The following is a 21,655-nucleotide window of genomic DNA, read 5'->3' as shown; positions in this document are numbered from 1 at the left end:
CTTATTTTTAGTATTTTTTTTTTAATTAAGTTTTATATGGGATTTGATAGGAGAATGGTCACATGTTCTCGACCTGCTTTTCAAAGCAAACATTGCAGCTTTAGTTTCTGAGAAACAAAAGAGCTCTTCATTAAATGCCCCATGGTGTTGTTGACTACCAGACCATCAGTTTTTCATTAAATTTTGCTGGAAGTTTTAGGGATTGATGTGTAATTTTCCCGGGGCTTTTTTGGCTTCTTATCAATTCAGTAATAATTTTAAAAGCACTTCTTTTTTTGCGTCAAACTTTGTTTTTCACAATCAGAGCGTGAATAATTTATTTACCGATTTAGTATTATTGGTTTCGTGTGTAAGAGGCTGCACCATCATGTTCCTTAAGGCATTTCTTGAGCTATCTGTTAGGTAAGAGCTTGGAAGCGTGTGATTTAACTCTTAACATTAACACGAAATTAATATTTCAAAGAGTAAATTTTCAGGAACTCGAGTCATCTTAATCACAAAATTGCCACACTCATTAACCCTTACGCGGAATACCCTAAAAAATTGTTAAGCCTTGTTTTTTTTTGTTTTGTTTTCTACGCCATAAATGTGTACATCCCTAGTAATTAACATTCATTTAGCCTAGTCGGTCCTTGCTCCCCGAGGTCAAAACTTTTATGACTTAATTTTATGGTCCGTCTAAAAAGAGAGAGGGAGAGAGAGAGAGCTAAAGGAAAGAGCTATCCCTACTCCGACCAATATCATGGTTGCTAGATGGAATGGTATTCCAGAAACCTTTATCTCGTATTCCCTTTCAGAACTAGGCCCTACACTCGTTAAATCTTGAAGGAAAGAGGGATGGAGAGGGAATACCCTACGTTGCCTCTGTACCCCCACCTACGGAACGGCACTCCTCCCAGCATCCTCAGCGTTTAGGCAGGGTCGTACGGTACGGAATCGTAAAGTACGCCTCCTCTGTCTTAAGAATAGATGCTAGTTCGCATACAAATACAATGACACGACGCGGCAGCACTTAACAGTCGCCTACCGAAGGACAGGGGCGTGCGCAAGGTACGCTGGGAGAGTTTCAGTACCGCAGTTCGCCCATCATCATTATCGTTACCACTCCATTTTACCTCTTTTCTCCCTGGTTAAACCATATCATCTGCGAACAATGTCACCATCTTTCCTCATTTTCAGAGTAAAAAGAAAAACGCGTTAGGAAAAAAATGGCGAAGCGCTGCTCAGGGAGAACAGAGGCGCTATAGTAATTAGCGGCGGGGGTTGCTCCGGCTCCTTACGCGCCCTGGTGGGAGGCGAACCAAGCTCCGAGGTTGAGGACACTCGCTAATGCTCCGTTGACAAGGATTGAAGGCGGGGTACCCAGTTATAAGATGGGAGAAAGAGTAGGGGGGGATGAAGCGAGCCGCACTCACTCTATTCTATCTCAAAAGACGAGAGAGGGCAGAGGGTTGGCGCGAAACGCGCGTTGGGATTTGGCGAGGGACAGCTCGTAATCCTCGTCAAAACCTCACTGTGGGGGCTGACGACAGACCAACTATACTATCATCCTCTATATTTTTACGACTTGTAGGCCTTAAGAAATAAGCCTTACGATGGGGACTATAGTACGTTTACGACGATGGAATCTTTACCGTCATAGAAAAGACATTTTCTTCTGACCTTCTATATCATCCTTACAACACGTTTGTTGATAGATACTTACAGATACAAGATTGATAATTTAATATTTCTTATCGGAGCAATCGAGATTTTATTTGTGTGGTGGTGATCGGACATGAAAGGGTGCAGTTTTATTTCCGTTTTATCTTTGAGGGCCTTGTAATATTACGATACTCGCTGCGATGTATGTGAAATAATAGAATTTACGAGTTAAGTTTCGGTCTAAAGTTTTTTAATTAAAACTCGAGAAAGACTCAAAGCATCCGTGCAATATATATTTTTCTATTTATATAATCAATATTAAAAATTTTCCGCCGTTCGCAGTTGTAAAACCTTTATTATCGCGACTTTCCCGACGTGTAAATTAAATTTTTCAAAAAGGTAGTCTCGGTATAGTTGAACACTATGGCCAAGTATTTATGGAAATGCAATTGTGTTAGGGGCCGCCTATCTTCTTTACAACAAAATTTGCTCGGGTTTAACTTTCTAGCGCCAGATCTTTTATCCAAGATTAAATTGAATTTTTATCCAATAGAAAGTTCAGTACGTGTTCTAGATTGAAAAGCGATTCGACAAATTGGGGGGAATGTTAGCCCTATAGAACTTTAGTGTAGTAAGAGAATGGCGGGAAAGGCCCGAGGACATCGGTTCGTTTTAGTCGAGTATAGTCTGGTCTAGACATTGGAGAAAGGACAACATTAGCATAATAAACTAAAACAAAGTAAAACTCATCCTCCTAAGTCTTAACTTCAGGAAGGACGACGGAACTGAAAAGCGAGGGAACAAGATAAATTCATTAAATATTATTAGTCTTTCTTAATTCCGGTAATTGCGAATCTCAATTACACCCTGGAATTCTTCCGTTTCCGTAATTAACTGGATATAAATTTCTTTTAGAGAAATACGGGCTTTAAATTAACCTTTCTGAAGGTTATTACAACGAAAAAAAACACTTAATAATAATTGTAATAAATATAATGCATTAATTGCTGTCTATAAGCTTTAGTAGAAAAACAAAATTACCATTTTTAAGAATAAGAAAAAAAGATAGTATCATTTCATATCGCTAATCCTTAAGTCTCCCTTTTCCAAGAAACTTTTACGAAAGAATACTTAAAAATTCTCAACCCGAGCTCAAATTTATCATTTTTCTGCTTTTTCTTCTTATTCTTTTTGAAATATGTTTTAAGAGAAGCATTTTGAATTAGCGTATGAGACAACCTTAAGCCTAATCAGGGTTTCCCGTCCTCTCTCTTGGGTCTTTTTCAGGGGAAGGTAAAGGTATTTGGTAATGTGAACCAGAAGGAAATAAACCCAAAGTTATTTAAGAAGAATTTTAATTTTCGTAACATTTGTCTCTTAGTTACAAAAATGTTGTTGTTGGGTTGAAAATCAGAGAATTTGAAGGATTTTCGTTAAAAAATTAATTCATTAATAAATACTATATCAAGTAGGGTCCACTTTTTAAAAAGGTCTATAGCTAAGCCTAATGTTTCAATTAAGCTTAAGTACTGAGCTAACCAAATTCTTCACTCGGCGATGGTGAATATTCTTGATAACACAAGAGCGGTTGGCCCTCTAGTAGCGGTTTCTCAATTTTCCCTCCAAAACGTGAGACGCTCGCGGTGGTAGACGGCCGAACTAGATTCAAGGAGCCGCTTTAGGTTGAGGGGAAGGGGGTAAGAAATGTTTTTGGGACTCGACCAATTTTTTTCTCAGTAGTGTAGGCGCGTGGGAAGCGGCATAAAATCCTCAAATTTGTTTACTAGTGCCAGGATCAACTACCAATGCTAGAGCCCTTCACTTCTAGTCTCATCTCACTTCTGGTTTTACCATGGTAACGCTGGTTCTTTTGTCACTAACTTCTGACTGTACTTATTTTAACTTCTGTTTGAAATAGCAGAAGGAAAGCGTGAAGCTTACTTCATATGAATCGAGGCGGTATTTTACCATCCCTAGTCCCGGGTTAATTATCCATGAACCCTTCGGATTGACTTAATCTCCCGTCTCTTCAGTGTCCTTTCGTTGAAACCCTTAAGCTTCATCTCTCCCCTGGTCCCCGCCAACGATTCATAATACTTCGTCATGGCAACTACTGCATTTTTAAAAAAACAAAGAGATTTAATTTAGCAGGGTAATTTTCTGATTGGTTTCCTAAAGACGTCATTAGAGTTTTCATTTTTAGGAACATAGGATAATCCTATGTTATTTTTTTTTACTTTTTATATAGTATTGGATAGGGTAATGCACTGAAATATTCGTGTATTTCGAAATATGCTAGCAAAGTCTTAATTCAAATGATAAGAATTTTTAGAAAGGAATTCTTCGAACTGTCCAGTTTAAATATTGAATATCCTTAATTTATTTGTAAAGACAGGGATAGATTTAATTTTAGAAGTATAGGAATGGAGAATGGTTAGTATTTACTTCAGCCCGCCTCATAGTCCAGTATAGAGCCCCTCCCTCCAACACGTAACGAAAAGTTTATATTATCTTATTGGCTCACTTAAACTACGTTTTGATGACGTTGCTGATGGGGACGGCGAAAAGTACGTAATTCATTTTTACCTCTGTCGCTATGACCCGCCACTTCTTTCATACCCCTCCGGCTCGTGGAAAGGGGTCCGGGACTTTGACGCGCGCCCATATTACTTACTCTGTTCTCCATTCCTACTTCTAAAATTAAATCTATCCCTGGTAAAGATAAACAGTGTTAAATCCTTAAAAAATCAGTTGAATTGGTTTCGAAATTTCGTATAAACCGAGGTATATTAATTAAGCACTTACGAGTATCTGAAAAAAATTGAAACAAATTTCCTTAATATTTGAAAAATGTAAAATAATTAAATTAGACATCCGAATTAAGTTCCTAAATAAATAATCCATCTTTAATAATTTAATCCTAAGGATGACCTACGATGCAAATTTCGTTTCCAAGGATTATTTATATATTTAAAAATCGATCTTCGTAACCCTGTTTAATTTAGTTCAAGTCCCACATTTTCCTACCAATGAATTAAGGTCTTTTTATAACTGATTCAAATTAATTCCCTGAAAAGTTAAGTGAAATTTAAAATAAGGGGAGCACCATTCGACAGGTTAAGAGAATTTTTTTCCCTCTCAATTAGTTTCAACTTGACGATATATTCCGGTTTAATTCTTTCTTAACCATTCTATAACGGTACGTCTGAATTTAAGTAGGCGGAGACGAGAGAGAGAGAGAGAGAGAGAGAGAGCCGCGTATAAAAACTAGGGATTCATTTAAATAAGAGGGTAGACGTTCCTTCCGCGTTAATCTATTGGGATTAAGGATTCTTTCAATGGGACTTTCCTGTTACATCATGAATAATTCAGTCTAATCCATTGTACAAATTTGGAAAACCTTCCCTTCTTGCGCCAGAATACCTTCAAAATGTAATTCATTGAAAGAAATCCATTCACCTAACCGTATCAAATTGAAAGTACTAGTAAGATGAGATATTCTACACTTGCCTCGCAGAGTCACAGAAGACCTAATTCTTTATAGTTAATTAATTCTAGGATTTACTTTATTTTTTATAGGGTGATATAATAACGGTGCATTTATTTTAAAACATGGCGATAGTGACTTAAGTTAACTGGTAAGTATACTAATAAATTGTGAAATAGGTTTAAACGTAAGGTATTTTTACGTTATTGTCGCCATTTTCCAAGATGGCGGCGGATTAAAATGAAAATCTTCGCTAGTACCAAGAGTAACTTCCCTGCAAAACTGGTTTCATCTTCTTGAATAAATCGGTTCGCACAATGGACATTCTTTGTAACTCAGACAGGGGTTTTCTGTTTTGTGTAACCATACTGTAACTATTAGTAAATTTACAGACGTAAAAACAGGGGTTTTCTGACTATTTTTCACTCTAATATAGGAAGTTTCTACTGTGCAAAGAAAAATATCAGCCCTTTCTCTTTTAATCAAGATTGTAGGAGTGTCCAGTTTTAGCCGCCAGGTCTACGAACCCCTTTATCGCATGATCCCATTATAGGTCCGGACGGACATCTAAATAAATGTCGTCTCATTCCACTGCCCATTAACTAGGTCTAAAAGTAAAAAGAACCAAAATAATTTAGCTCCAAACTGCCTTCTATAATCAAAACAACCAAGGCATTAGTTAGTTCTAGATTAGGTCTAGGGTGTCCCAAATTGAAATATAGCTCTATTGGACATGCCAAGAGCGATAGCTCGCATGCACGAGACGAGGCTCTGGAGTCTGGAATTAGATCGACTTATTTGCTTGTAACGAACAAGTTGCGAAGAAATATTAAAAAAACCCTCTAAGCAATTAAATTAATTTTGACTCCAGTACTTATGAAAATAAGTTACCGATTCTGGCAAGGCTTAACTAAGGAAGTCTCGCAGTAAGCGTCCCAATTCGCGTAAAAAGCCAGACTCTGTAACATTATCCGGTCGACCTCAATCCCGTCACGTCGACTCAGTACAAGAAACCTGAAACCCAGGCAAATCTCCCCGGATTTAAAAATAAATAAAAAACCCGCGAATATTTCTTTTCTCAGTTGGCAAGGCAAACTCTATTTTATAAGATATTCGCGTGCTACACGCCAAGGCACGAGCTATAGAGCGCGCGTGTTTTAGTTTTGCTTATATACAGGGCCAGAAAACACCTGTTTTGGCGCCAAAAGCACACGAAAGCTTATCTACCTCCACGATTTACTTCTCGCATTTGTAGACTAGAGTTGCAAATTTGACCTGCCATGTTATTTTCCCATACGTTTCTAATACAGGGTCAAAGGCGAATAGGTGCCATCACTTCATATGAATCCGATTCGATCGACAGTAAGATTTTTGCCAGAGCACGTTTGCGCCAAAATCACGTCCCGTTTTCGGAAAAACTGTTTTGTTTTTGAATTACTCCGCGCTGGTACATATATACGATGGCGAGAGTTAGAATTCGCTGGAGGTTCTTATTTCATTTGCTAACAACGTGTGGAGTAAAGTTTATATTAAAGCAAAAGTGCTTCAGGATATTCTCGCTTTTTGTTGAGCATCTTAATTGGGTATGAGAGGGAAAGAATTAATTTAACTCTGTATTTATTATAATGTCAAGTCTTCAGTTTCATAAAGATGGTGCTGGGAATGTTTTCACGAATAAGGGGCACGCGGGAGAAGGTAGATGAGATGTATGTTTTCTCCTTGTCCTCTTTGAACGTAACGTCCGTGATTTCCTAAGATTGCTAAATAAATTTCGAAGAGAATAGAAACAGAGACATCCAATATAAATGTACATATCAACTGGGAGAAACCACGAGGCTAAATAAGTGACTCTTCATTTTCTCTGATCTCTGATTTGGCAAATAACGATCCACCCAAGAATATAGCCTAGTTACTCTAGTATAGGGATAAGGCAAAAGAGCCTTGACGCTCCGTAGAAGTCAAAGCGTTTCGTAACTTCCGCCAACACACGCGAACTATACGGAAGAAGAAAATGCGGGGAGGAGTTATACTTTAGTACCTAGGAAAAGAGGATAGGAGAAAAAGGAGGTACGGCTCTAAATCTGGCTGGCAAAATAATAGCCTTCCTTATCTTTTGGATGGAGGCCTAATGGCTTTTACATTATTGCGCCACTCCCACTCTAGCAGCCCTGCATAAGCCTACTTAGTAGAGAAGACAGTTGAGGAATTCTTCTTACCTCGGAGAAACAACAACGATACCTGCACTTTCAATAACTTTTTTAAATTATCCATTGAGAGGGCTTATTCACCCTTTATTAAGTTCTTGGTACCTTTAATAGCTACCAATGCATAAACTTATGACGTCGCAAAAGATTTAGTTGCGCTTCAGACTGGAGTCCAAAATGAAGCAAACTTCAGTCGCCAGATTCTAATATTTTCTGGTACCACGGAGGCAGCACTGTAATTGTCTACTTAATTCTCTATTTTTGAAATATTTTCGTGTACAGCAAATTATTTGGCTTAATGACTCACAGTTTTAAGTAATTAAACCCACCAAACCCTTATATTATTCAAAACTAGCTATTTAACGCTTCTTTATATTAAAAAAATTGGTTTTTTCTTCGTTGTTAACCATACCATCTTGCCTAGAGATGATCCTAGTAAAAGAATCGCTTTTTGGCTTCTTCCGCTGTATAGTCTTTCTTGCCGTTGCTAGCTCATCTCGAGCTCAGTTTTGCAGGGGTCAAGCGCTTTACTTTATTAGAAGACGATTTAGAGGCATTCAAGATGAGAGTGGAGGAATATCACTTGCCATTAAACTCTTGTTCTTCTCTCATCTTCTTTACCGTTGAACTTAAATTCTTTCGAATAAAGCCTATCTACATTTTAAGAGGGCATCCCTCCCTAGTAATAATGTTCAATTTAGAATGGTTAGAGAGAGAGAGTATTTTGTATAATGAAAATTTAAAACGAATGCAGATTTTTCAAAGTAGAATATTTAATTTTATTAGATCCAAAATGGCGCCCAAGGGATTGTGTGTGTGTGTGTGTGTGTGAGCGCGCGCTCTCGTTTAATCTTTCTGTCTCGCGTCGTCTGCTAAAACCGTAAAAACCTAAATCGTATTACTGAACCATAAATTCCAGCGTCTTTATTGCAGGCCCACCTGCTCAAACCTTCATATATCTTTTATAGATGGCGTTACAGCATCGATTGTACCGTTATATGGATATCCATGATCCCTTTTCTACCCGGGGAAAGTTAAGGGAAGACGAATTAGGGGGTTTTTCCAGCCCCGGCCAATTCTCTTTGTAATGACTTGTTGGTCCACCCAAAAGGAAACAAATAAATAATGGGCCCTGTTCTCCAACATAGAAACACTAGAAACAAGAATCCACAAAAATGTTTTTTTTTTAAGAAAAAATAAAACTGTTCTCAGAATTAGGCTTAGGGGATGTCACGACAGAGTGAAACATCTAATAGGTCTTGGCTAGCTATGGATTGACGTCAAATTGATATGACAGCCACTTGTACTGGTACAAACCGACCAACCCTACTCATTTCACACATAGTTTCGTCGAGTAGCCATAAAAAAATAGATCTTAAGATGTTTTCCAGGCACGAGAGACATTTTAAAAGCAAATACTACGTAGATTTTTAGCAGAAACCTTTTTGTAGATACGTGGTATTAGCTTTCCAATTACTGTAATATTGTCATCGATTTCGTTTACGAATATTTGGCAAGCTATTGTTTTTCTAAATAGAGAAATATTGTAGGAATGTGAATTTCACAGAAGCAAAAGAAATACTTCTACATGACGGGAAGGGGGGGTTTAATGCTACTTTTCAGTTATTAATGGTGTTGTTAGAGGCTTCTCATACGGATTATTGGGAAAATATTTCAAGGTAGTCACGTGGTTCGAGATAGTAATAATTCATACTTTATTTTTCGGTGGTGGTTTTAAGGGGATTCCATTCCATTATCTGAGTACTTCTTGTTGAGATTTGGGTTAAAGGTCAAACAACGGGTTGGTTCCTTCAAAATTTTCACTTTTATCCTTGTAAGGGTCTTCGCCTTGGAAATTGGTGTATTGCGGGTTAAACATTTCTACAGGCGTTCTATGGGAAACTAATGTTAAGGTTTCAGCCTGGTGGGTGGCTTTTTCTCATAACGTAAAATTGAAAATAAATAAATTACAAACAAATTGCAAATGGGACCGGCGTTTCTCAGAACGTTCGGTTATTTTTCTAAACTCCATTTTTAAAGATGGAGAAGGACATATAGAAGTCCAAAATTTATTTCTAGCAGCCATTTTACAAGATGGCTACGGATTGGATACAAAATTCTTAGTGTGTAGCCATTAATTCAGAGTAATGCCCCATTAAAAATAGTTTCATTTTCCTATTATTGTTGTCAAAAATCATGAAATTTAACTTTTATCTGTGCACCTCTATTTTATAAACAAAAAGAAATTCCCTTTATAACTCATTTTTAAGAGGTCTAAAACATAGAAAAAGATTTATCATAAATATTTTTTATTCTTTCTAAGCTGTCATTTAATTTTGCGACGACATTATCTGTTGTTTTTTTGTTTTTATATAAAAGTCTGGGGTTGTTTTTTTAAACGAAATTTATCGGGGTTATTTTTCCCTAAAGAAGAGAGAGAGAGAGAGAAAGAGTTAAAAAAAATGTTTGAAAACTGAACTTTGAAAGAATATTCTTCAATCTTTAGTAAAATGAACGGAAGAGAATAAAAAGAATAGTGGCTTGAATTCATTCCCTTTCCGTTGTTCATTATAAGAAGACATAAATAATTTGCTTTCTAGAATTTTTATTCTCGTTTTGCGTGATTCCAGGAATTAGAAAGTTAGTTCTTTCTATTCAGTGAATCATTCAACTCCCGGACTTTGGGTTTTCTTTATATTCCTGGACGTCTTTTTACCTCATTCTTTTCTATTTCCTGAATCAATAATTTTTCTAGAAAATATTACAATTTAAATCGATGAAGCTCCTTTTTTATTTTTAAAGTGCAAGTCTCAAGAATCAAATCTATGTCTATTTAAGTTCTGACTGATTAACAGATAATCGACTCCCAGCCCAAAGCTCTTTAAATGCGAAGTTAAAATTTTGCAGGGACGTTACTATAAGTGGTTGGTATATATTAAGAAATGTTTCTTGAATCCCTACGGAAAATGGCGGCCAGAAATGTACAAAACCTTAATTACGTCTGTACGTTTGAAGTGATTTAATTTGGAATATTTGTTAGCAACCAGAGAAGTTACAAAATTGTCATAACTGGTTGATGGGGAAACGTCGGTAAGTACTCTTTTTGCTGTTAATGAATCATAATTACAATTTATGAATGATGCAAATATATTTTCGCAACAATTTCTGTGAGACTACATCTTGAACCATCAAGATATAGGAGTACTTTTCATTATAATTTTTCTTTCTTTAAATCATTTTTTTATTTTTTTTCTCTCTCTGGTAACTTTTAAAAAATGAGCCGGATTTTCTTAATGGAATTTTATATTCGGAGTATATTTTTCGATATACTTTTCTTACTTTTATACCAATTTCTATTTAATAGGTTTTGAATTTTAAGCTGTTGTAGCTTTGAGATAATAGACCAAAATGCTATATGGTGTGTTATTTAAATTATAGTGAATTCTAAATATTTAGATTTAAGTAAATTATATTGCAAACGTAAAATTATTGACATTTAACGCGAGTTCATAGCTGTAATATGATTTCTCACTATTATATACAGGGTGTTTCTGATAAATTTAGCATAAATTAAGGGGTAACGTCTATGTTATAATGCCACAAGGGACATTGTTTTCGAGTTAAGATTGTCCAGAGTATTTTACGGATGACCCCACTAAATTTAATTAAGAAACTGAACTAGACAATGATTTCTTATTTAATTAAGGGGTCATCCCTAAATCACTCCAATCATAACTCGAAAACAGTGGCCAGGACGGCAAAATGGAGATAGAAGTTACATTGTCGACTCAAAATCGTTCACCCAAAGAACATCCCCCTTAATTTATGCCAGACTCATCAGAAACACCCTGTAAATAGTTCGTAAAAGTCCTAACTTCTTAAGACAATACAAATTAAGTTTTGAACAAACAGCTTATGGCAACTTTAATATTTTTCGTTCGAACTAAATAGTATTAAACTCTTAGCGTATAACTACATTTTAAACTATATCTTGAAACTCGGCCATCCTCTCTCAAATAATCTAAATTAGCATTTAAAATAGCGTATTCTACTCCCAGTTCCTCTAAACTGCAGCGTCAGGGAATTTCTCAACTTAAATTTTCGCGCGAAACTCTTAGAAATTCTCTTTTAACCTTCGGAACGCGAAACCCCTTTTGGATATGAGCATGTGTGCTAATATTTTAGTATACTTTTAAAGAAATTGATAAAACTGAAGATATCAGACGAATTTCCTTCATATTTAGTAGCTTTGACAGAAGGGGATAATAGAAGAAGGATGACACTCTGTATCCTCTTAATACTTCAGTTATGTATAACATGATTCTTCCCAGGCTCACCCTTATGGTTTGCTCTCCGGCTCATGAAACTTCAGATGGGTATCGCACCGTGCTAAGGTGAATTCTATAACTGTTTGGTATTTACTAAATCCCCAGCAATCAACCTGCAGAAACCTTGATTGTCTTGACGCGGACAAAAATTCACAAGTGCATGCGCCTTCGCAAATAGTTAAGCGGTAATAGAGTAATGATGAGTAGGGAACTATTTATCGCGTACGTGACTCGGTTTAGTAACCTTGAGCACTCCAAACGTAAAATGATGTTGGTTGGGAAGAATCATGTTACAATAACCCCTCTTTGTGGTTGGTACACTTCTCTCGAGGAGGAGTATTATATACTTCTGGCTTTACTTAGTGTGTATAAATATTTGTGTATCTTCCGTTTAATTTGTTATTGTATTAACGTAAAATCCTTTGGCAGTTGTACGAGTGCCTGGCATCGGCTATGGCCTGCCAAGGAATAACTAGCTCGGAGTCCGATCTGCTCCCAAGAGCTATAGTAATAATTCTAGAGGATGCTTTTGTTATAGAGGGATTTTTCAATTTGCGTACCGTCATACGCGTATAGGTATATATTTGTCGAAATGAATTTCTGAAATTTTAGTATAGCTCGTTGTTATGAAAATAAGGAAGTTCATTTCAATGTTTACTCAGATCAACGAGGTATTATCAGAAGGGGATAATTGAAGAAGGATGCCACTCTGTATTATCTTAATACATTAGTTATGTAACGTCATTCTTCCCAGGCTCACCCTTTTAGTTTGCTTTCCCGCTTATCAAACTACAAATGGGCATCGCACCGTAAGGTGAACTCTATAGTTGTTTGGCACTAAATCGCCAGAAATTATCCCACAAACCTCGTCTTGACGTGGGACAAAACTGCTCAAGCGCGTCTTGCCAAATATTTAAACGCTAATAGAGTAATGACGAGGGAACTATTTATCGTGTATGTGATTCGGTTTAGTAACCTTGCTCTAAATGTTCCGATGTTGGGAAGAGTGACGTTACACTTATCCCGCTTTGTGGTACACTTCTCTCGGAGAGAAGTATTATATACTTCTGGTATTATGTATACTATACGAATTCTCTTAGCTAAAATTCCTTGAAAAACTAAAAATAAATCTTGATTTGGATCCAGTTTCCAATACACATTTTTTTTGAATAAATAAATTAATTAATACTCAATGATAGTTTGTACCTGTTTAATGTAGTGTGTACTCCCTTGAAAATAAAAAGTAGGGTGTTTCTGATAAGTCTGACATTAATTAAGGAGGATGTTCTTTGGGTGATTTTGAATCAAATATGTTCTATGAGATTTTTGCCCTAAGGGTCACTGTTTTCAAGTTATGTTTGGAGTGGTTTACGGATGACCCTCTTAAATTTAATGAAGAAACTGAGCTAGACAATGATTTCTAATTTAATAGATGGTTTTCACACATGGAGAATTCATACTATTTACACCAGGAGACCGGGATACCTGGAGGACAAAAAGTAGACGGATTTCTGTCCTTCAGGTAGCCCGGCCTCCTGGTTTAAATGGTATGAATCCTCCATGCGTGAAAACTATCTGTTAAGGGATCATCCATAAAACACTCAAATCATAACTCGAAAACAGTGTCCCTTGTAGCAAAATGGAGATAGAAGTTACATTTTCGACTAAAAATTGATTTTCCAAAGAAGGTCCCCTGTAATTTATGGCAGACTTATCCGAAACGCCCTGTACATATTCCAATGTTGCATAAAGAAAGAAGAAAGCTATGAATTTGAAAATGGACGAAAAACCATGGATAGAATTCAAATATTTTCACCAGACAATACTTTTCCAATAAAAGAAAACGTACAAGCAACTTCTGCCCTAAAGGCCCCAAGCCTATTGCCTGATACTGAAAAAAAATATATGTATATATATATACATCTATAAAAATGGGCAGACCTTTCTAGTAAAATTGGCGAATTATGTATTTTGTTTTTGAAGTATCTTTTTTTTATCTATATTTTCCGAGGATAGAAGATAAGGGGTTTGGGTTTAGGGGGCAAAATAACCTTTTTGTATTATATGATAACATAAGTTCATGAGATATGTTCCATAAGTTTGTCACTGGTTACAAACTGGAGCTTGTCATGAAGTGATTGACGTAGGTCATAGATTCGAGGTAAAGCGACGCCTGGTGAGGCGCTGTCAAAGGCTTAGTAATGCAGACTAAATAGGAAGATGGACTGCAAAACTAACCGAGTGTAGGATTTCAATTCTCGCTTCCGTCGTTCTCGAACTAGCTCGAGCTGTAAGTCTCTAGCATGTATAAGAAGTGTCGTCAAACTTATGGAACATATTTTATGAACTTATGATGATAAGTATATATAAATATATATCTACACATACATTTAGTATTTTGCTTGACCAAAGTTGTATAGTTTGAGAGGGGCTTATGCAATTACTCTCCATGTATTCAAATAGTTTCAAATTTGAAAAAAGATTCTTAGTTTTGTTTTAAAAAAATGAAGTCAAACAAGATGGTATAATAAATATCAATTACATTTCCTTTGAATACGATACTTAAGAAATAGCGTATAGAAATTTGGAACTTTTACATATGAGTATACGACGTCTTGTTTATTCTCCACATTTTTTCCCTTCTTTAATATATATGCCTTTAAGAGTTAGAAAACGTATTCTTTGAGATAGAAAAGAAATATATATTTTTATTTAAAGAGTATATTTATTCAGTCTCTCGAAAATTCGCAGGAATAAACAAATTTTCCTTTTCATGAGAGTTAAAACATATCGGCATAGTTTTCTTATTATTTTTTAGACGATCAAACAAAATCATAAGAGCTATGGGGTCAAAAAATAAAAGATTTGCCCATTTCGTAGACCTATTTTATCCAATACTACATTAACTATATTTTATTTGAAAAACAATTTGAATTGAAAGTTGGTTCTAAATCGGTTTCATTTCAAATCTACTTGATAGACAGTCATATACTTTTTTTTATATTTTATAAAAAATATATTGACTTTAACAAAAAAAACAATTTAAACCCTTGTAAAAGGTTAAGGTCAGTTCGGAAAGGTTAACTTTGGAATTAATTATTAATTTGTATGGGAAAGTGTGGCGCTTTGTAGTTAATGAATAATTTCAACGTACGAGAGGGGAAGGTGATTAATATTCTCTGTTAAATCGCCCTAATTTTATTTTTTCAATTAATTAAATTTATACGGTCTTACTTGTTTTTTTTTCGGGCCTTTGAGAAATGTTCCGAGTTATCGATATATATCTAATATTGTAAATATTGAAGTTTGATTCCCAATTAGAGTCCCTGAAGATGTTACGATGATATTTTAATCAAAGGGAATCTGCCGATATGATAAGTAATTAGCGCTCCCTTTACTCGACTAACTACGTTTATTTCAAAGGAATTTTCAATCGTGAAGCGCGGAAGTCACTTTTGAGATTAAAATATTAAGTTTGCACCGTACACTGAATTTCAAAGCGAGGGATTTCTAGGCGTAATTACATACATATCAATGCTTCAAGATTTACATTTACATGTATTGAAACTTCGTATAATCTTTAGGGACTGCCAAGTTTATAATTTCCAATCAGTGTTTACCTTTATTAAATCCTTCTGAAGACTTCGAATTTTTTTCCCCCAAATTATGTATAATCGCGGATAATGAATAAAAGGAAGAGTCGCGGTTACTGGAAAGTGGAGTTGTGAGAAAATGAACATATTTTCACCAATAATAGATTTAATTTTCGAAGTAGGAATGGAGAACAGAGTAATGTGGGCGCGCGTCAAAGTCCCGGAACCCCTACCACGGGACGGGGGGGGGGGTATGAAAGAAGAGGCGGGTCATAGCGACAGAGGTAAACAAGGAATTACGTATTTCTCGCTGTCAGTTACGTCATCAAAACGTGGTTTAAGTGAGCCAATAAGATCATTTAAACTTTTCGCTGCGTGTCGGGGGAAGGGGCTCTATGCTGGGCTATGAGTCGGACACCGTTCTCCATTCCTACTTCTAAAATTAAATCTATCCCTGTTTTCACACAAAACTGACCTTGTCTACGAGCAGAAATGAATATTGTTGTTTACTCTTATCGTTGCCGTCTTGTTTCTCATTGACAGATATTTGCATTTAGTTTTGTTTACAATTGCGAAATAGAAAGGGTGTATGTATACGCAACAGAAAGAAAGAAAGAAAGAAGAGAGAGAGAGAGAGAGAGAGAGAGAGAGAGAGAGAGAGAGAGAGAGAGAGAGAGAGAGAGAGAGAGAGAGAGAGAGAGAGAGAGAGAGAGAGAGAGAGAGAGAGAGAGAGAGAGAGAGAGAGAGCGAGGATTTCAAACTTTGATTCGGTTTTTGTACTTGGGAGCTTGGTGATACGCTTACAAATGTAAAGTATCCTCATTCGTTCCTTTCTAAAATGTAAGAAGAAAGAGTAGAATACGGAAGAGAAAAATAGTTTTAAGAGAAGATTGAGGTAAAAGGGAATATAACCGGAACTCTGGCGAAATAAGGCTCAGACCAGAACTTGTTATTAAGTATATGGTGCACTACTTGGAATGGAAATAAGATTTCAACGCATTTCTAGGACACCCTCTTCCATGATATATCTCGCAAACAAGATGTCACAATGTAACCAAAGATATTTGGTTTTTGTCAATCCTATTTGTAAGCTTGAGTGTTTGACCCGTTGTACGTCAGCTTCACCATACCGTAAATTGTTTCACCCGAGATTTACCTTAATTTTAATTGTAATGTCGTTTAAATAGAAGAAATTGCGTTCCGACTGGTGTGTTTTACGACAGACAAATTGACGGATTAGTTTTTTATGGGCTCCCAATTCCGGCGAGAGTCCCATAAAGTTATGGGCTATGTTACTCGTACATTGGTCGGTCGCTAAAACTAGGGAGCAAAGTAAAATAGAGAAGAATTTACGTGACACGACTAGGATATCGATATCATAAATACAATTTTCGGGGAAACCAGCGGTACACGAGTACACCGCGTATACCGTAAAGCCCGCTGGTCGCTTTTGGGACACTCTACAGGCCAATACAGCCCCGAAAAAGGAAAGGATCGAGAGATATTTCTTTACCTTGGGGGGCTGTTTTTTACCCTGCCTCGAAAATATGAATATCATAGGCCCTACCGATATGTATTCCTAAGGTTCTTCGGCTGATATCTTTTCCCATACATATTTCGTAGAAAACGGTGGGAAAACCACAACCGTCCAAGTTTCCTAAATATTTCAGTTTCTAAGTTGTAGGTGACATGGTTCGTACGACCAGATGTATATAACACTTCTCCTAGAGAGAAGTGTACCGCAAAGCGGTGTAAATGTAACATCATTCTTCCCAACATCATTTTACATTTAAAGTGTTCAAGGTTGATAAACCCAATCACATACGCGATAAATAGTTCCCTCATCATTACTCTATTAGCGCTGATTAACTATTTGCCAAGGCGCATGTGCTTGTGCGTTTTTGTCCCACGTCAAGACAATCAAGGTTTGTGGGTTACGGAATCCAACCTATCACGGTGCGATGCCCATCTGAACTTTGATGAGCAGGAGAGGAAACAAAAAGGTCCAGGAGCCTGTGAAGCGTCATGTTACGTAACTAAAGTATTAAGAGTTTACAGAGTGTCATCCTTCTTCTATTATCCCCTTCTGGTACGACGAATTATTTACTCTAATATTACTGATAATGTTAGGTGGCATGTTCGTTGCGTTTCTCAACCTTTTCATCTATCAAGCATGAATGGAAGCATTTTTATATTCCCATTCCATCACTAGCAGCTAAGGTCCAAATTTTTCATATTCCCTTTTTTTCCCCTCTTGAAATTTAACACTTGGGAATTGTCGAATAGGAAATAAAAAGGTCGTATCGTATATGGAAGTTTCGGTAGAAATAAAAACCTCGGAATATTCAACGCCTAGTTTGGATTCCAAACAGTTTTCTTCCTCTTTTTTCAAAACACTTTCTTGGGTTTCTTTTTATATACCATGACCAAATTTCGTTTATTTTGGACTACAGGGGTTAGATAATACGGAGTGTTTTTTGTTTATTTCTTCTGAGTAGTATCTCCTGTGTGAAATAACCGCGAAAGAGAGCCGATTTCATCAATTTTTAATAGGCTTTCAATGTTTTAGGCCTTGGTTAAGAAGGTTTGTATTCAACCACTAAATGGGGTCTGTTGTAGCTAAGCCTAATTCGGGCCTAATGAACTTAGAAGAGTTATATTATGCATTGAAGTTAAGGAGGATTATTCAAACACAATTATAAATTCATTAAAACAACTTCATTTTAGAATTAAATTTTTCTTTAATCTAGTCTAAATTTTATTCCAAGATTTTATCCTTTTCATCTCACTCACTCTCTTGAACCTAGACTTGATCTTTTAACGAAATGGTCGGAATATTCTTTAAAAAGCCAACGGAAACTCGTAAACACGAGGGAAGATTTCTTAAGAAAAATAAACTTAACCCTAAAGAGAAAGATTGAAAGTGGTAGCCTAAGATGCCGAGGCAAATTTTAGCTTCAAAGGGATGGTATAAATTTCGACTGGTGCATTCCTTATCATATCAAGTTCAAGAGTTCCAGTTTCGAATGGTACATCTCTCACTCTCTCTTTGAGAATCTATGGAGCAATATCAGAGTTGCGTAATCTGTTTCCGAAAATCGAGAGACGCTACAACCCGAGCAGGCAGGCAGCCAGCCACCCCTCCTTCAACTCCTATATTTTAAATGCTATTTTTTGAGGGGGAAAAAAGCTTTCCGAAACGTAAGTCCATAAGGTTATAGAGAAAAGCGTATCTGCCTTCTCCTTACTCGTAAATCCTTTCTTATCTGTTGTAATGGAAGCTTTAATGCCACTCTCCATTTTCCGACGCTACATTAGGCCTAACACCTCCTCCTACTCCTTTCTCTAGCCTCTCCCCGCGCGTTGTACTTTAGCCTGTGTTTCACCCAGGCTTTTAAAACGCGTTAACACCTCTTTCTAAGAGAATAACTTTCATATTTTTCCTGCAGATTAAATCCGGTGCTCCTATTAAATTTTCCTTCTTTTTTGTGCACTACTCCCGAGCCGAGCACCGTTTCTCTCTTTCGGCGACGTATGACAGAAGTAAATTCGTTACAAAGTTAAATCCAGGTATGCTTTAAGACTTAAGTATTACTCTCTAATTGTAAGGGTTGAAAGTTTCCCCTTAGAGGCATTGCCCTATCGATTAGAAAAAGAGATGAGAGATTTGGTGATGATTTTGATGACTTCATTTTGATGTACTTCTGTCGACGATAATAGAAAGTGGGCGCTCGCCCCACTCATTCTCTCTGTCTCTCTCTGTCTCTCTCTCTCTCTCTCTCTCTCTCTACTCTGGCGTTCCGTCGAATGCTCTCCAGAATTTATATCGGGGATTTTCTGACTCTTTGCTGGCCGATGCCAGAACCATCCTTTCCTCTCCCATTTCACGGGGACTCGAAAAAATTAGCTGTTTTATCCCCGCATCTTTCTCTCTTTTCATTTTTTGAAACTGAAAAATTTATAGATTTAATTGGTGAAACTATCTCGTTGAAGCGTAGTGTCGTGTTCAATATACTGTCGGGTGTAGGAATAAAATGTCAGATTGACCAAGGTATTTTAATTAACACAGGGAAATCTTTAGCGCGTGAGTAGCTTGAATAAGATCCCTGAGGTTGCTACTGTCTCCATCCTGTCTTGGAAACAAAATATGGTTCTTTACGTCTTGTTTCCTTGGAACTATTTCTTTTGTATCGCCTTGATATTCTTCGCTCTGAGTATTTTCGTTTTGTTTTAGACGGAAAAGATTTTCTTCACATCAAAGCTTTCTTTCGATGCGTTTTAAAAAGAAAAGGGAAAAAACTTTAAAGCCATATTTTTGCCTAACGGTTCCCTTTTCACTATTTTAGTAGATGTTATTTTTCTCAGATGGCGCCATGGGTTTTAAGAATCCAAGATATAATATAGTAGATAACATTCCACTGCCATCTAAGCCCTCTAGGTTATTTGGGAGTTGAAGAAATATATAAGAGAAAATAATATATTTTGGCCCGTTTGATTTATTCACGCCTATTTTCAACGCTGTTTATTTTTGTTGCAGATATTTATACAAAATACCAGAGTTCATAAGGTTATTGTACTACCTGTTCAAGATTTGAAAGCCTATTTAATTCAGAATTGACCATTAGCTTAATTAATTTAACAATAATTTGCATTGAAGTTTAACAAAATGACTTAAATTTTCAATAGACTCCAGGTTAAAAAAATCCGTAACTAAACATTCTCTTTCAAAAGGTTCTGGTATAAGTCCATGTTAGAAATTTATAAGATGCGATAAGTGTGCATCGGCATAAGTCTATGTTGTAAAAACTCATCGAGGGGGTAATCACTAAAACTATCTGTTCTTCGATTCGCCGGAATATTACAATTATTACAATAATTTATACTGGTAATAATTTTATCACTGTTTAGGGTAGGGCATCGAGGGGCTATTCACTCTGATTTTATGCACGGTAAATCATTTAAGCATTGTAAAGAAAGCGCTATTCACTCATTAGGGTAAGGTATAGAGGGGTTATGCACACATTAGGGTAAGGTATAGAGGGGTTATGCACACATTAGGGTAAGGTATAGAGGGGCTATTCACACGTACGATGTGGCTACTATTACGAGCCCTTGGGTCGTCTTGTTACTTTTGTTATTTTTGTATTCAAGGTTGGGTGGGTTTTTTTTACAATCGTTCACTTGCACTTATATATATATTTCTTTTATATGCTTAATCTATACATTGTTAATAACATTTATGCAATTTTTCAACACTCCGTGACTTCCGATCTTGACGCAAAAGCATAATGCTACGTTTTGCCACCAAATACCCTGCTTTTCCATCCTAACAACCTAGTTTTCCAACGTAGATATTAGCGTGGAAAAACAGTGGAAATTCTAAGCCGATTAAAATTTGATAATAATAGAATTTTTTTTTTATTATTTTCAGTACCTGGACTCAACACTCGGAAGATACACGTTTATAAAAATATTCATATTATTTTAATTATTAATCTTTTTAATGAAATCTAATGTATCAATGAAATAGATTTCAAAATAAAAACTTGCATTAATATTTATAAAATATTATTTCATAATATCATTTCTACTTATAAGCTTATTAATTATAGTTATGGCGTCAAATAATAAAAAGTTATAATGAATGATTACCACATTTTTGAAAAGTATTTTAATTACAAATTTTTATTAAATCTGAATGTATCAAATGGAATATATTTCGAAATAAAATATTGCAATAATATTTATAAGTCTATGTGATAAAATCATTTGTATTTATAAGCTTACTAAATAATGTAAGTGGCTGTGGTTTAGAAACGGGGGTCACATACAAATACATCATATTATCTGAATTAGGCTCACTATATTATTTCTAACAGAACAGAGTAGAAATATAGTAACGCATAACTAACCTGAATTTTATTAATGAAATACAGAATGGTCACGTGACCTGTAACGTCACAATTACGTAATGTTCACGTGACCTCTGACGTCACAATCACGAAATGGTCACGTGAACGGTGACGTCTTAATCACGTAATGGTCACGTGACCTGTGACGTCGCAATTGCGTACTGGTCACGTGACCTCTGACGTCACAATTACGTAATGGTCACGTGACCCGTGACGTCACAATTTCGTACTGGTCACGTGACCGGTGACGTCACAATTACGTAATGGTCACGTGACCGGTGACATCACAATTACGTAATGGTCACGTGACCTGTGACGTCGCAATTACGTAATGGTCACGTGACCTGTGACGTCACAATTGCGTAATGATCACGTGACCATCACGTGCGCCAAAATGAAATCGATTGAATTGAACTGAACTGAACTCATGGTTTTAATGAATATATAGGTTTATTTATATAACCTACGACGTCACCATTACGTAATT

General features: G+C 36.3%; 1 long non-coding RNA gene across 1 annotated transcript; it reads left to right on the top strand.

Moving 5' to 3' along the window:
* Positions 1 to 5,398: 5,398 nt before the first annotated feature.
* LOC149602629 (uncharacterized) lies at positions 5,399 to 20,902 on the top strand. The gene is made up of 3 exons (XR_016377806.1): positions 5,399 to 8,215; positions 8,304 to 20,288; positions 20,321 to 20,902. It is a non-coding gene; the product is annotated as an uncharacterized LOC149602629 (long non-coding RNA).
* The last annotated feature ends 753 nt before the right edge of the window (positions 20,903 to 21,655 follow it).

Source organism: Phalangium opilio, unplaced genomic scaffold (assembly GCF_054372755.1).
Source record: "Phalangium opilio isolate 3A_F unplaced genomic scaffold, DU_Popi_V2 ptg000354l_1, whole genome shotgun sequence".
Lineage (NCBI taxonomy): Eukaryota > Metazoa > Arthropoda > Arachnida > Opiliones > Phalangiidae > Phalangium > Phalangium opilio.
This window is presented reverse-complemented; position numbering and strand designations above follow the sequence as displayed.